We start from the raw sequence: 16,284 nt of genomic DNA, 5'->3' as shown, positions 1-16,284 counted from the left end.
GGTGAACAGATGTAGTATACAGTATATCGTTAGTATATCGTTAAATTATGGGTTGAAAAGCAAGGAGGCCAGTACCTGTTGTTTATTTTCCCTCATTTAAAGCACTTTAATGATTGGGGTGCCTGGGTGATTCAGTTGGGTAAGCATCTACCTTTGGCTCAGGTCATGATCCCAGGGTCCTGCGATCAAGCCCCACCCACATCAGCAGTGTCAGGCTCCCTGCTCAGTGGGGAGTCTTGTTCTACCTCTCCGTCTGCCCGCCCCCCACACCCTGCTCATGCTCTTTCACTTTCTCTCTATCTCTTAAATAAATAAATAAAATCTTTGAAAAAATGTTAGTGGTTATAAGACCATTCCTAGTGTTTCTGTCTCTCTGAATCTAAACATCAGTAGCTAGTAGGGGAGGAGAAATGCTTTTCAAAATCTTTCAACTTAATTCATCGACAATTTCTGGCCCAGGCTAAAGTTTAAGGAAAGGTCAATAAAATCAGCAAACATAGTATTCCTAACCAGTCTGTTTTACATGGTAGCAAAAGAACTCTACAATTTCATAGTAAGGGCTCAAAATAATCTTTTTGAATTAGTGTATAGCCTCAGTTAGATCTTTGACCAGACCAGTACTGTCCAATAGATATATAATGTGAGCTAAACGCATAATTTTAAATTTTCTAGTAGCTACAATGCAAAAAGGGAAAAGAAAACAGTTGAAATTAATTTTAATTGTACACTTCATTAAACCTAATATATCCAAAATATTATCATTTCAACATGTAATCAATATTTTTTAAAAGAGGCATTTTATATATTTTTTTCATGGTAAGTCTTTGAAATCTGGAGTAAGTGTAATTTTATACTCACAGACCTCTGCATTGGGATGATAAATTTTGGGGAGGAGGATGATAAATTTGAATTAGAAATAATTGCTCTGCATTTAAATTTCAAAAATTTAGAGTGGAAAAAGTAGATTCACGTACTCAAGTTATTCCAAACATACTTAAAAATTTTCCAATAGCAGAACTGAGTATGAATTTTTAAATTTAGCATGAAAACCAATTACATTGTGCTAAGTAAAAGAAACCCGACACAGAAGGTCACAGATTGTATGATTCTATTTTTATGAAACGTCCAGAATAGGGAAATCCTTACGGGCAGAACAGAGATCCACAGTTGCAAGGGGCTGATGGGCAGAGGAGAATGAGGAGCAATTGCTTAATGGGTTTGGGGTCTACTTTCAGGGTGATAAAAATGTTTTGAAACTAGATAGAGGTGGTGGTTGCAAACCATTGTGAATGTGTTAAATACCATGAAATTGCTCATTTTAAAATAGTTAATTCTGGGGCACCTGGCTGGCTAGGTTGGTGGAGCATGCAACTCTTGATCTCGAGGTTATAAGTTTGAGCCCTAGGTTAGGGTGTTGAGATTACTTAAAAATAAAATCTTTAAAAAATAAGTACAGGGGCACCTGAGTGGCTTGGTCAGTTAAGCGTCTGCCTTTGGTCCAGGTCATGATCCAGTGGTCCTGGGATCGAGTCCTGCTTTGGGTTCCCTGCTCAACTTGGAGTCCCCTTGTCCCTTTTCCTCTGCCCCTCCCCCCTGCTCATGCTCTTTCTGTCTCTTTCTCTCTCTTGCTCCTCTTTCTCTCTCTCTCAAATAAATAAAATCTTGAAAAAGAATAAATAAAAAACACACAAAATGATTAATTTTATGTGAATGTCACAATCATTAAAAAATTGAAATTAATAGAATTCAAGTAAAAATACAACTTGGATTCTTCCACCACTTGGCCCCAATCCAAGGGCTTCACGGCACCAGATCATGACTCTGTACAACACAGGACCAGGTAATTCATTCCCATGCAGAGGCTGCAGCTTTTTTTAAACATATATTTCTATTTTTCCAGGACCTGGCTTCCCAGCACTCACTGAAAGCTTTCAAGGTGAAATGTCCCAGTTTATTTAAGCACCACCTAGCAGCCAGTGAAGTGTCACGTTTCCATTTCACGAGAGGTAGCCATGAAGCTGATTGCTACTGTTTCATGTGATTAGCACGTTCTGGGTGACAGATTGTTAGGTTCGCGCACTTCTGAGCGTGTTGTGATTCTTCCATCTTTTTCTGAAGGGCGAGGGGCATCCAAAGTTTGCAGTCTGGCCTTCAAGAGCTAACTTATGAAGGTTTTCCAGCAGCCCTCCCCTCCAGGGAGTTGGAGAGGCACAGACGAGGAATGAGCTCACAGAGAGAAAGCAGGTGCTGGTAGGACCATGTAACACATGTTACAAGAGTAATTTAAATGATGAGGGGCAGGGGCACCTGGGTGGCTCAGTGGGTTAAGCCTCTGCCTTCGGCTCAGGTCATGAGCTCAAGGTCCTGGGATCGAATCCCACATCGGGCTCTCTGCTTGGTGAGGAGCCTGCTTCCTCCTCTCTCTCTGCCTGCCTCTCCACCTGCCTCTCTACTTACTTGTGATCTCTCTCTGTCAAATAAATAAATAAAATCTTTAAAAAAAATGATGAGGGGCATACACCCTAAGAAACCCCCAGGATGATTCATAGGACTCAGAAGGATCTGATGAGCCACCTAACCCAGATGGGTAAGAGCTCCCTGCCAGTTTCTCACAACTCTCCAGAGATAAAGATCCACAGCGATCTTGTTGGCTCCTTGCACTGAAATTTGGGTATCAAAAAGTATTTTGGGGGGTGCCTGGGTGGTTCAGTGAAGCCTCTGCCTTCAGCTCAGGTCATGATACCAGAGTCCTGGGATCGAACCCCGCATCAGGCTCTCTGCTCAGCAGGGAGCCTGCTTCCTCCCTCTCTCTGCCTGTCTCTCTGCCTGCTTGTGATCTCTGTCTGTCAAATAAATAAATAAAATCTTAAAAGAAAAAAAGTGTTTTTCTAAGTCTTCCTTATCAAAACCTGTCTTATTAGTTGATCTTTAAACCTCTTAGCTAAGTCTGACATCATTCCATAATGACTGTTCCCTGAATGTCAGGACATTTTACCTGGAAATAACCTCTTTAGCATTTTCTTTTCTTTTCTTTTTTTTAAGACTTCATTTATTTATTTGACACAGAGAGAGAGAGAGAGATCACAAGTAGGCAGAGAGGGAGGCAGGGGGAGGGGAGCAGGCTCCCGCTGAGCAGAGAGCCCAATTCGGGGGCTCGATCCCAGGACCCTGAGATCATGACCTGAGCTGAAAACAGAGGCTTAACCCACTGAGCCCCGCGGTGCCCCTCTTTAGCCTTTTCTTATCTTTTTTTTTTTTTTTTAAGAGAGAGAAGAGTGGTGGGGGGTGGGGTGCAGAGGGAGAGAGCATCTTAAGCAGGCTCACCCAGCACAGAGGCGGACATGGGGCTAGATCCCACCACACCGAGGTCATGACCTAACCTGAAACCAAAGTCAAGTTAACCAACTGAACCATCAAGGCGCCCCTAGCATTTTCTCACTTCTGATGCTTTTCTCACTTTTGATGCTTCTGCATCCCAATATGATTACTCAGTTTATAGATTGCCTGGACTATTTTTTTTTTCTTCTCTTTCTTGCTGCCCATTGCCTTTTTTTATTGCCTTCCTCATCAGATTGGAGAGAAGGGTAAATAAAATTTCCACCTGCTCATTTTTTTTTCTGGCCAGTCCAATAGGGGAAATGTGTTCATATTTTATCTAATGTTGAAGTGATAGCTATCACCATAAATCTATACCTCTTTTATTTATTTATAACACAAGTCTTGGGTAGTTTCTTTAGAAAACAACAACAATAAAATATAAACCGTGCTGGCACATTCAATCTTATTGCTACAAAAGTGATGGCTTTTATAGATGCCTCTAAAGAAAGGACAAATATTTCCCCAAAGATTTCCTGTCATTTATACCTCTCTCAAGGTTAAACTTGGCTGCATGCAATGTTTTGTTTGTAAGATTTTGATTCCAAGTAACAGAAATGTCCCATGGCTAGCATAAGCCAACCAAGAAAAAAAGGGCAAGGCAGAGGAGAAAGTCAGTGAAGGGATGCTGGAGGTCTTTTGTAGCATCAAAGGCAAAGTTAAATAACGAAAACTTAGAAAAGGAAGAAACCAGGCTCAGTTTTGTGAATTCAGTAGCAGCTTGTAAACTTTTCTTTCTGGAGCACTGCCATTAACATCGCTTCGCTCCAGGTCTCTTCCAACTTCATCCCTTTCTATTTCCAATTCCAGATTCCTGGGAGGGAGCCCAGTGTGAGTCACATGAGCTCCAGCCATGCCCTCAGAAGTCCTGTGCCTGCAATGAAAATGTCCTGTGTAAGGGGGAGGGTCCCAGGAAAGAGGAACTCAATTTCATCCAGTATCGTTCTTCTCATTCTTTGGAGATCTCTAAGACTTGGTACAAGAGAGAGGTGAAACTCACGCATGAAGGGGGGTGACATTTGATATGCCCAAAGAAGAGAATACACATAAGGCAAATGGTGTTTTCCAAAGATGCCACCCTGCTTTTCATACCGTGAGACCCATATTGGAGTTCTGACTTAAAGAACTGTAAGAAAATTAATTTGTGTTGTTCCAAGCCACAAAGTTTGTGGTGATTTGTTACAGTAACAATAGGAAACTAACACAGAGTCTCTAATGTTGTGTAGCTAGTGCTAGGGCCCTCCTCCATTTATCATCTCCCTCCTCCACCACCCGTCCAGATTTCCCTCACCTACAGCTAGCATTGTGGTGGGTCTAGGTGATTTTCCTGGTGGGGTCCCCAGACATTCATCCCCAAGGGGTGTGAATGCTTAGGTACCATTATTCTAACTGTGCATGAATGGTCATTCCAAGCACAGAAGTATCAAATGACGCACTAGTGAATCCTCTGGATTCCAGACATTCTCTGTCCCGCCCCCACTGTCCCGAGTTCCCCATGGCAATCAGAACTGATTAACCGGGACTTGTGGTATCTCCCTTTCCTGCCTCTTGGTTCAATGACAAGAAGATCCCAAAGTGACTACATATAGTCACAAAGTACAATGCAGTGGCGTCCGTACGGTGTCCTCTGACCTAAGGACTCCCCAAGAAATTAGAAACCCTTACTCCACTGAGCCCAAGTTTATAGGGAATGAGAAACACAGAATCTGCAAGTGGGTCTCTAGGTGTAATTGTGAGAAAGGCTGCTCCCCATCTGCAGTCTCAGATACCTGCTACAAAGACACCAGAACCTCACCCCTCATATATCACTAATTGGTTCATAGTGTCAACCATATCCTTCGGAGCACCCAGCCCTGCAATGTACAGTAACCGGACTTTCAACAGGTGTTTTAAAGCATAGACTTTGTTATTATTCAGGTATAGGGAGGCCAACAGATCAGGAGATGGATGCCGTTGAAACCGGCAGTTTGTTACTCATGGTGTCTGAGAGGAGGAGGTACACTGTGCCCAGCAGGACCACATGGAGAACAATAGGTCAGTCAGGAGGTATGGATAGCCAGAGGGTGGAGTGGGAGGGAAGGTGGGCAAGAGCCTTTATTGTGGTTTCCATAGCAAGGAACATAAGAGGCAGGGTAAGTAGGTTTAGGATTGGCTGCTTTGGATAATTTCAGTAGGCTCAGGGTGGCAAGCCCTTCCTTGAAGAGGGCATGGAACATTCCAGTATCTACCAGAGTCATCTCTTGCTCTGCTTGGACCTACATCTCCATGAACTCTCAAGAATGGGTTCCTCCATGGCTCCAGTGGGTGTCTCTTCCTGAGGCGAAACTCAGAGAGGAAGGAACCCCTTTGGACGAGCCCCAGCCCCCACCACCACAGCCAGTCTCAAGGATAAGATTGATACTCCTTCTCTTCTTCCTCCACGCCCTCTTCAGGATTCCCCTTGGCCTCGCTCCCACCTCAGCTGGCTTTGATGTCTTGCCCAGTGATAGGATTCAGACTCTCATCTTCAGAGGTTAACATGCAGGAAGCTTATTAGAGAAAGTTCTTGGCATGAACACCCCATGGGTTGTGGGGACGGCCAACAGGGCAGTGGGGGGAATGAAGGAAGCAAGATTAGACAGAGGGAAACCTTATGGTAGGGTCACACAGCAAGATTTCAGCTGATCCCATAGGGATGTGGGGCTGGAGGCAGGGCTCCCTCTCATGATGCATGAGATCGTGACCTGAGCCGAAACCAAGAGTCGGACACTTAACTGACTGAGCCACCCAGGTGCCCTCCATTTTAACCTTTTTTTTTTTTTTAAAGATTTTATCTATTTATTTGACAGAGAGATCACCAGTAGGCAGAGAGGCAGGGAGAGAGAGAGAGAGGGAGTAGACTCCCTGATGAGCAGAGAGCCTGATACAGGACTCAGTCCCAGGACCCTGAGATCATGACCTGAGCTGAAGACAGAAGCTTAATCCACTGAGCCACCCAGGTGCCCCCATTTTAACCATTTTTAAGTGTACAGTTCAATATCGCTTGGTATAGGGTGCCTGGTTGGCTCAGTCAATTAAGTGTTTGCCTTCTGCTCAAGTCGTGATTCCAGGGCCCTGCATTGGGCTCCCTATTCTGTGGGGAGCCTGCTTCTCCCTCTGCCTCTGTCTGTCTTTCATGAATGAATAAAATCTTTTTTTTTAAGATTTTATTTATTTATTTGAGGAAGAGAAAGCATGAACAGGGGGAGAGGCAGAGGGAGAAGCAGACTCCCTGCTGAGCAGAGAGCCCTATGCACGGCTGGATCCCAGGACCCTGAGATCATGACCTGAGCTGAAGGCAAGTGCTTAACCAACTGAGCCACTCTGGAACGCCTGAATAAAATCTTTTTTTTAAAAAAAATTGTTCCATATATTCACAGCGTTGTACACCAGATTTCCAGAACTTTTTCGTCTTGCAAGATAAGCTCCATAGCCACTCATTAAAGAACTCCTCCTTTTACCCTCTCCCCAGACCCTGGCAATCACCATTTGACTATCTTTCTCTGGGAATTTGACCACTCTAGTACCTCATATAAGTGGAAACATACAGTATTTGTCTTTTTGAGACTGTTTCCTTTCACTTAGCATAACGTCCTCAAGGTTCACCCATCTTGTAGGATATGTCAATACTTCCTTCATAAAGCTGGATAATATACTCCATTGCATGAATATACCACACTTTGTTTATTCATTCATCCAGCAATGGATATTTGGGTTGCTTCCATCTTTGGCCATTGTAAATCTTGCTGCTATGAGCATGAAGATACAAATATCTCTTTAGAACTCTGCTTTTAGAGCGCCTGGGTGACTCAATCAGTTAAGCTGCTGCCTTCAGCTCAAGACATGGTCCTGGGATCCTGGGATCCTGGGATGGAGTCCAGCAAGGGGCTCTCTGCTCAGCAGGGAGCCTGCTTCTCCCTCTCCCTTTGCCTGCCACTCCTCCTGCTTGTGCTCTTTCTATGTCAAATAAATTAATAAAATCTTTTTAAAAAATAAAAAAAAGACTCTACTTTTAATTCTTTTGGACACAAAGCCAGATCTAAGATGTTTTTATCCAAGACAGATTTATTTTTCATTAGCTTAGTTCCTTCTAAGCCCAGAAAGAAGCAAGAATGAACTACCTACTATCTTCCTAGGGAGGCAATTTTTTAAAAAAATTTTTTATTTGGGAGGCAAATCTCTTAAGTCAGAATACTCTGGTAGGGTCAAGTTGATGGATATTAAACCTGGCTCATGATTAATTATGAGCCAATACATGCCATGCAATAGTTTTTGCTTTTTCTACCAAAGAGAAAGAAACCATCTGTAAAGGAAATTTCCCACACGCTGCTTGAACTGCCTCACCTTTTGTTATCCTAGCTGCCAAGGTTAGTTAATCACAAACAGGACTTGGAGAAATCGTTTCTGGGATAAAAGAAATTCAAGCAGTCAGGGGGCCAGCTCAGTACCATGTTGAGGCTCATGAGGGTATCGCTGTGATGATAAGGGGGAAAGAGGAGCTGCCGACAGGGGAAAGAGAGACACTGGGAGGGGGTGATAAATGGAGTTAGAAAAAACTTTGCAAAGAATATAATATGTCATTTTGTGGGCCCGGTTGCAGCCGACTAAGAAATACAGGTTTCCCCCGCTATCCAAAAGAGGAGCCAAATCGATATAAAGCAAAGAAGCAATTAGCATTTCATAAACGCAAAAACCCTCTTCAGATTTCGTTCAACTGAAATAGGTACCAATGTTAAGTCTTTCATAAAAGCAAAGTGGCATAAAGCAAACTTTCAGATAGCAGGAGAAACCTGTTCCTGAGATTTCAAACAACAGGAATGAAAAGTGCATTCCTTATGAATTTAAAAAAAAAAAAAACTCGGGCTTCTCGTCTAGAACCTATAAATTTGGAAGAACATATCCACTTCAGGGTTTATTTCTTCTGTTCCTATTAAAGTTAAATTCAAACTGCATGACTCAAGCCAAGAGTTAAAAGTAGCAGCAGATGCCTTGTGAGCTTTCCTTCATCCCAGGTAGCCAGATGAAATGGGAAAGCGATAAAAGTAAACTTAAAATTCAGAATTCATTTTCTTAAGGAAATTCTCAACTTTGCAACTCACCCACACAGAGCTGTGTGCAAGTGGATAATTGATACTGAATATATTAATAGCGAAATCATAAGCATGCTTCCTAAAATAAGCAGAACGGTAGCACAGTGGTTGGGAAGCAGTTTTCAAAAATAAATAACAAAAAGAACTTTCTATAGACGACTCATTTTTTTAAAAGAATTATTTATTTAGGGGCACCTGGGTGGCTCAGTGGGTTAAAGCCTCTGCTTTCAGCTCAGGTCATGATCTCAAGGTCCTTGAATGGAGCCCCGCATAGGGCTCTCTGCTCAGCAGGGAGCCTGCTTCCCTTGCTCTCTCTCTGCCTGCCTCTCTGCCTGTGATCTCTGTCTGTCAAATAAATAAATAATATCTTTTTTTAAAAAAAAGATATTATTTATTTATTTGACAGACAGAGGGAATGCAAACAGGGAAAGGAAGAGAGAATCCTCGTAGACTCCCCACCAAGCCTGGAGCCTAACACAGGGCTTGATCCCAGGACCCCAAGATCATGACCTGAGGTGAAATCAAGAGTTGGACAGTCCAGGTGCCTGGGTGGTTCAGTCGTTAAGCGTCTGCCTCTGGCTCAGGTCATGATCTCAGGGTCCTGGGATTGAGCCCCACATCCAGCTCTCTGCTCAGCGGGGAGCCTGCTTCCCCCTCTTATTGTGTTCCCTCTCTTGCTGTGACTCTCTCTGCCAAATAAATAAAGTCTTTAAAAGAAAAAAAAAAGAGTAGGACAGTCAAAGAACTTTGCCACCCAGGTGTCCCTAGATAACTCTTTTTTAATGATCATTTTAAATAATATTAGATGACTATGCCAGACACTCCCAAGAATTTGTTCTGAAAACATCAATCAACCTTAAATGTTACATTGTTATGGTTCAATGTTTAGTGGGATGTGAGGTAACAGAAGTTTATCCCCTTGGAACACTCATTTTTATAAGAACAGTTGTTTGTGATACAGTATCTGTTTTCAGTTTGGCACAACAATTCTATTATCTTAAATGACTTGCCTAATGTTCATTTCATTGAAAAAAAATGGCAAAAAAAAAAAGAAAGAAAAACACCCAAAATAAAACAAACAAAACCCTCAGGCACCCCTGACTTTCTCCATAATTCTCCCTTTAATTGGTAGAAACACAGACAAATTTAAGACCTCCTTTCCTTTATTCCCTTTGGCAAAGATGAAATAGTCTATAATTTTCCAAAGAGGCTTCACTAGTAAACACAGGAAGTACCAAAAACAAGAAAAGAAAAAAACCAGTGGAAGAATACAGGTTTCCAAGTTTCTGATGCTATAAAAGCTTGCTAGCTTACTGAGACAGCTGGTTCTGATCTGACACCTTACTCAAACAATTTCCTCTTTAATTTCTCTGTTCTTCTCTGGCTCCTATATTTGCACCCACCCAGAGGAGGTTTCCACTCACTCAAAATTTCAAGGGAACAGTTAATGGAAGGTAACTAAGGTTAGTGACCTGAACTTGTGTGAACAATGAACTTTTCCCTCCTCTTCTCCAGGTAGCTTCAACATAGAAAGGCTTCCTCAGCCCTAGGAAATGGTCTAGGGTTCATTTCTTTTCTTATTCTTCTTCTTTTTTTTTTTTTTTAAGATTTTGTTTATTTATTTGAGAGAGAGAGAGAGAAGGGTGCGGGTCAGAGGGAGAAGCAGGCTCTCCACTGAGCAGGAAGCCAGGGACTCCAGGATCATGACCTGAGCCGAAGGGAGATGGTTAACTGACTGAGCCACCCAGGTGCCCCAGGGTTCATTTCTTAGAGTAACAGTTTGCAGTCGTATCGAATTTGGAATACCTATTACACAGGGATCTAGTGAGCTGCCACAACCCAATTGAAGTCCTTGAGACTTCATCTTGGCTTTAAAGTCTAATAATTTCTGGGTGGCTCAGTGGACTGGGCCTCTGTCTTCAGCTCGGGTAATGGTCTCGGGGTCCTGGGGTCAACCCCCGCATGGGGCTTTCTGCTCGGCGGGGGACCTGCTTCCCCCTCTCTCTCTGCCTGCTTTCTCTGCCTACTTATGATCTCTCTCTGTCTCTATCAAATAAATAAATACAATCTTAAAAAAAAAGAAAATTCATTTCTATCATGGCTTTTGTAACTCTCTCTTTTTTTTTAATATTTTATTTATTTATTTGAGAGAGAGACAGTGAGAGAGAGTATGAGCGAGGAGAAGGTCAGAGAGAGAAGCAGACTCCCTGTGGAGCTGGGAGCCCGATGCGAGACTCAATCCCGGGACTCCAGGATCATGACCCGAGCTGAAAGCAGTCACTTAACCAACTGAGCCACCCAGGCACCCTTGTTGTAACTCTCTTTGATGTAAAATTGTACCCCTCACTTTTTACTTTACTTCCTACATCAGAAACAAACCATCCTGATTTGTTTTCCAACATCTCTCAGGAGCCCAATTACCATAATAACCTAAGTGTTAAATTAAGGGCAAAAACTTTCAGAGGATGTTACTACATGTTGACATAAATGTCCAATATAGTGAATCAGCTTAGGTTAAAACAGACTAATTTCTGGTTTTTTTTTTAAGATTTTATTTATTTATTTGACTGACAGAGATCACGAGTAGTCAGAGAGGCAGGCAGAGAGAGAGGAGGAAGCAGGCTCCCTGCTGAGCAGAGAGCCCGGTGGAGGGCTCGATCCCAGAACCCTGGGATCACGACATGAGCCAAAGGCAGAAGCTTTAACCACTGAGCTACCCAGGTGCCCCTAATTTCTGTTTTTATGGTTAACTATCATAGAGTGATAAGGCAGAAGAGCCTAAAAAAAAGCTCATTTGTGTATCATTCATTCATTTTGGATGTTCACCATGGCTATACCCTCTGTAAACAAGCCGTCCTATATAAACTACATCCTAGCCCACCACTCCAATTTTTAATATAATTTTTTATTAATATATAATGTATTACTACCCCCAGGGGTACAGGTCTGTGAATCGCCAGGCTTACACACTTCACAGCACTCACCATAGCACATACCCTCCCCAATGTCCATAACCCCACCACTCTCTCCCTACTCCCCTCCCACCGGCAACCCTCAGTTTGGTTTGTGAGATAAAGAGTCCCTTATGGTTTGTCTCCCTCCTGATCCCAACTTGTTTCATTTATTCTTTTCCTACCCCCCAACCTCCCCGCCATGTTGCCTCTCAACTTCCTCATATGAGGGAGATCATATGATAATTGTCTTTCTCTGATTGACTTATTTGTCTCAGCGTAATACCCTCTAGTTCCATCCACGTCATCACAAATGGCAAGATTTCATTTCTTTTGATGGTTGCATAGTATTCCATTGTAGATAGATAGATAGATCGATAGATAGATATACACACCATATCTTCTATATCCATTCATCTGTTGATGGAATCTGGGTTCTTTCCATAGTTTGGCTATTGTGGACATTGCTGCTATAAACATTCGGGCGCACATTCCCCTTCGGATCACTACATTTGTATCTTTAGGGTAAGTAACAGTAGTGCTATTGCTGGGTCATAGGGTAGCTCTATTGTCAACTTTTTGAGGAACCTCCATGCTGTTTTCCAGAGTGCTTGCACCAGCTTGCATTCCCACCAACAGTGTAGGAAGGTTCCCCTTTCTCCGCATCTTCATCAACATCTGTCATTTCCTGACTTGTTAATTTTAGCCATTCTGACTGGTGTGAGGTGGTATCTCATTGTGGTTTTGATTTGTATTTCCCTGATGCTGCACCACTCCAATTTTTTAAAGCAGTCCGGAGTCAGTAAACTCAGTGAATGATTCCAGAGTCAGGAAATTAGCATTTTCAGGAAGTTTTTTGATTCTAATTAAAATCTGTGGTGCAATTGGAGAGTAATCGATCATCACAGTGAAGGTTAATTTTATTTGTCAACTGGACTGGGCTTCTTTAAGATGCCCAGAGAGCTGGTAAAGCATTATTTCTGGGAGCATCTGGGAGGGTGTCTCTGAAAGAGATTAACACTTGAATCAGTAGACTGGTAAAGAAGATCAACGCCCTTACTAGTGCAGGTGCATTGCAATGCAGTCTAATCTGTTTAGGGCCCCAACAAAACAGAAAAACAGAAGAGGGTTGTATTTGTTGTTATTGTTGTTGCTGTTGTTGTTGTTGTTTTGTTTTATTTTGTTTGCTTGACTTGGATCATCCAGCTTTCTTGCCCTCAAATATTGGCGCTCCTGGTTCTCAGGCCTCTGAACTTGTACCGAACTAACACCAGCAGGCTCCAGTTCTCAGGCCTTTGGAGTCGAACTGAATTACATCAGCTCTCCTGGTTCCCAGCTTGCACATGGCAGATCCTGGGACTTGTCTGCCTCCATAATCAGACGAGCCAATTCCTGCAATAAATATCCTCTTATCTATGTATCTTATTGGTCCTGTTTTTCTGGAGAACCTGAAGACAATCATTTCCAGTAAAATAACACAGGGTATGTTATCTCCTGTCTCAGGTTAAATAAGTCTATGCACTCACATTTTCTTTTTGTTCTATTTACCGAGTGTTCAGTTATATTTCGTGATTCTCTAAACCATCTGCTGCTTTGGGCTTCATATATGGACTCATAAATAGAAAGTAGCAAAGTGGTTAGTGGCTAGTCTCTCTCCTCACTTCAGACCCCCTGGACCAAACCTGGTTTGCTCCAAAAGAAACAGCCCGTGTCTGTCCTAGGCTTGGATCACCTCTAGTTCATATTATTCTTCTGCCTCCGGCTCCAAACTACCTCCTTCTTATTATTCAGCAACTCACCTGCCCTTGAAACTCCTGGTTTAGCCCAAGTATTTCCCCAGCATCCTGCAAATCTCATGAAATGCCTTCAGTTCACATGAGAGGAGACGTTCTCTTTCTGTAATGACCCAGGATTCTTTAATGAGGCGATGGAGAGGAAACAGTGCACCTGAAAGGTGACATCAAACAGGCCTCAGATGATCCCCAAAGGGTTTTTCACCCCCATAGGCCAATCTTAGTTAAATTCTACAAATTGAGAGCATTATTTAGGATGTTGGCAGTAAGTTTCCTGGGAAGGCTAAAATGTACACATGCATTGTTATCAGTCATGACTTCATTGACATCAATAAATTTCTCATATTGGTCACAGTATCCCTGCCAGGCCATAAGAACTTGCAAGGTGGTTATGTGAAGGCCAGTGCTCGGGGTGCCGCCTGTGGGGGTGCTGGCTTCATCTTGCCTTGGCAGAAAATCCTGCAGGTGTGAGGTGCTTGGAGGCAAAGGGATGGGCACCAAAAAAAGAGGTTAAAAATAAGGCAACCAAGATAAATCTTTCACAACTTCGCCTGCACTTTGAGAATAAGAATTATGCAGATTCCAACAGAAAAGAAGATGTGCTCTGTGAGGTCAGACTTTCTCTATCAGGAAATTTCATAAGGTAAGAATGTCTTAGAGAATTCCCCATTAGTAACAAGATTCAACTGTTACTCTGTATTCATTAAGTACAAGACACTGTTCTGAACACTGTGTATGAAGTTACCTATTTAATCATTACAGCCACTCTATATGGTGGGCACTATTTTAATCTCCACCATCAGAGAAGGAACCTGAAGCTCAGTGACGTCTGTGGCTTGGTCCTGGTCTATGATCTAAGAGGACCAAAAAGCTAAAAGGCTTGATTTTGCCAGTACGTCAAGAATGGGTCTATATTTTTGAACTGAACTCATATTTATTAGCGCTTACAAAGCCCAAGTTTCAAGAGTGGGATGCAAAATTATTAATTTATCATAAGAAACGTAAACTCTTTAAGAATCACAATGCTGGGATTGGCATGACTAAAGCATCCCCCACTCTTTTTAGGCAGAGAAGCCAAGTTGCAATCACAACACAGCTTAAAGGGGCACCTGGCTGCCTCGGTCAATAAAGCATGTGCTCTTGATTTTGGGGCTGTGGGTTCCAGTCCCACATTGGGTGTAGAAATTACTTCACACATGCACGCGCACACACACACACACACACACACAGCTAAAGGGATATATCATGAGAACAGAGGGAATTAGATCAATGAGCTAAAAAAGTGTCCCTCAGCTTAGGTTTTTTTGTTTTGTTTTGTTTTGTTTTTAGATATACTCTGCCCTTCCTGGGATGACTCTGTAGTACTAGAAGTCCGTTGCTGAGCCATATTTTAATGGGACTCCTGAAATTTATCCCTGCGATGGTCCTTTTTCTATGCTTTCAAATAAACCAACTTCTCTTCTGATAGGCAATGCTCTTAAAAATTGTGTTGGACCCCTGAATTCAAGCATGGCTCTGGTTGAGGAGTGACTGTGTCTCTCTATTCTGAGACGTCATATATTAGGTTTCTAGATCTCTGTTGTACCATCAAACTAGTCATATTTGTAAACTTCACAGAGCCTGGCACAGTCGTTATTCAAGGTGAGTCCTCAGGAATGTTTGTTGAAAGAATGAGAGAGAAGGAAGAAAAGAATAAATGCACCTTGATGTAGATGATTTAAAAATAGCTCTCCCATCACTATGGAAAACAGTATGGTACTTCCTCAAAACATTAAAAATAGAATTACCATATGATCTGGCAATTCCTCTCCTCAGTATGTACTCAAAAGAATCGAAAGCAGTTTAAAAGGGCTCAGAGATATTTGTACATCTGTTTTCCTAACAGTGTTACTCCCAATAGCCAAAAAGCAGAAGCAACCCAAGTGTCCATCAGCCGAAGAATGGAAAAAGAAAACAGGCCCTGTACATGCAATGGAAGCTTATTCGGTCTTAAAAGGGAAGGGGATTCCAGTAGATCCACAACATGGATGAATCTTGAGGACAATATACTGAGTGAAAGAAGCCAGTCACAAAGGGACAAAAACTGTATGACTCCCCTTGTGTGAGGTACGTAGAGTAAGTCTGATTTGTATAGACAGGAAGTACAACAGCGGTGGGCCAGGGGCAGGGGAGAGAAGGGAACAGGGAGTTTGTGTTTAATGGGAACAGAGTTTTAGTTTTGTAAGACAAAAAGAGTTCTACAGCTGGAGGGTGGAGAAGGAGGCTTAACAGTATCTGAAGGGAATACCTTAAAATGGTTAAAATGACAAATTTTATGTTATGGGTATTTGACCACAACTGAAATGAAAACAAAACAAAACAAACAAACAAACAACAGGGATGCCTGAGTCGGTTGAGCATCTGACTCTTGATTTTAGCTCAGATCATTATTTCGGGGTTCGTGAGATCGAGACCCATGTCACACGGGACTCTGCGCTCACAGGGGCGTCTGCTTGAGAGTCTCTCTCTGCCTCTCCCTGCCTTCAAATAAACAAATAAATCTTTAAAAAGAACACACACACACCAAAAACCAACCAAACAAAAACCTGTTCCATGGGACACCTGGGTGGCTCAGTTGGTCAAGCCGCTGCCTTCAGCTCAGGTCGTGATCCCAGGGTCCTGGAATCGAGTCCCGCATCAGGCTCTCTGCTCGGCAGGGAGCCTGCTTCTCTCTCTGCCTCTGCCTGCTTGTGTGTACCCTCTCTCTCTGACAAATAGATCAATAAAATCTTAAAAAACAACAACAACAACAACAAACTCGTTCCATGCTGACTTGTGGCTTGTGTTGTTAAACCTGAGCTCTGTTTCCACAAAACCAATGTATCAACTCCTCTATTTGTCCTCATTTAGGGCCATGGCTTGTCCTGTTAGATTTCATTCTGTTTAAGACTCCCTGTTCTAGGGGCGCTGGGTGTCTCAGTCAATTGAGCAGCTGCCTTCAGCTCAGGTCATGATCCCAGGGTTCTGGAATTGAGCCCCATATCAGGCTCCTTGCTCAGCAGGGAGCCTGCCCTCTCC

Source organism: Neovison vison, chromosome 3, assembly GCF_020171115.1.
Source record: "Neovison vison isolate M4711 chromosome 3, ASM_NN_V1, whole genome shotgun sequence".
Classification (NCBI taxonomy): Eukaryota; Metazoa; Chordata; class Mammalia; order Carnivora; family Mustelidae; genus Neogale; species Neogale vison.
The sequence above is the reverse complement of the archived record's forward strand: the minus strand, read 5'-3'. Positions refer to the sequence as shown.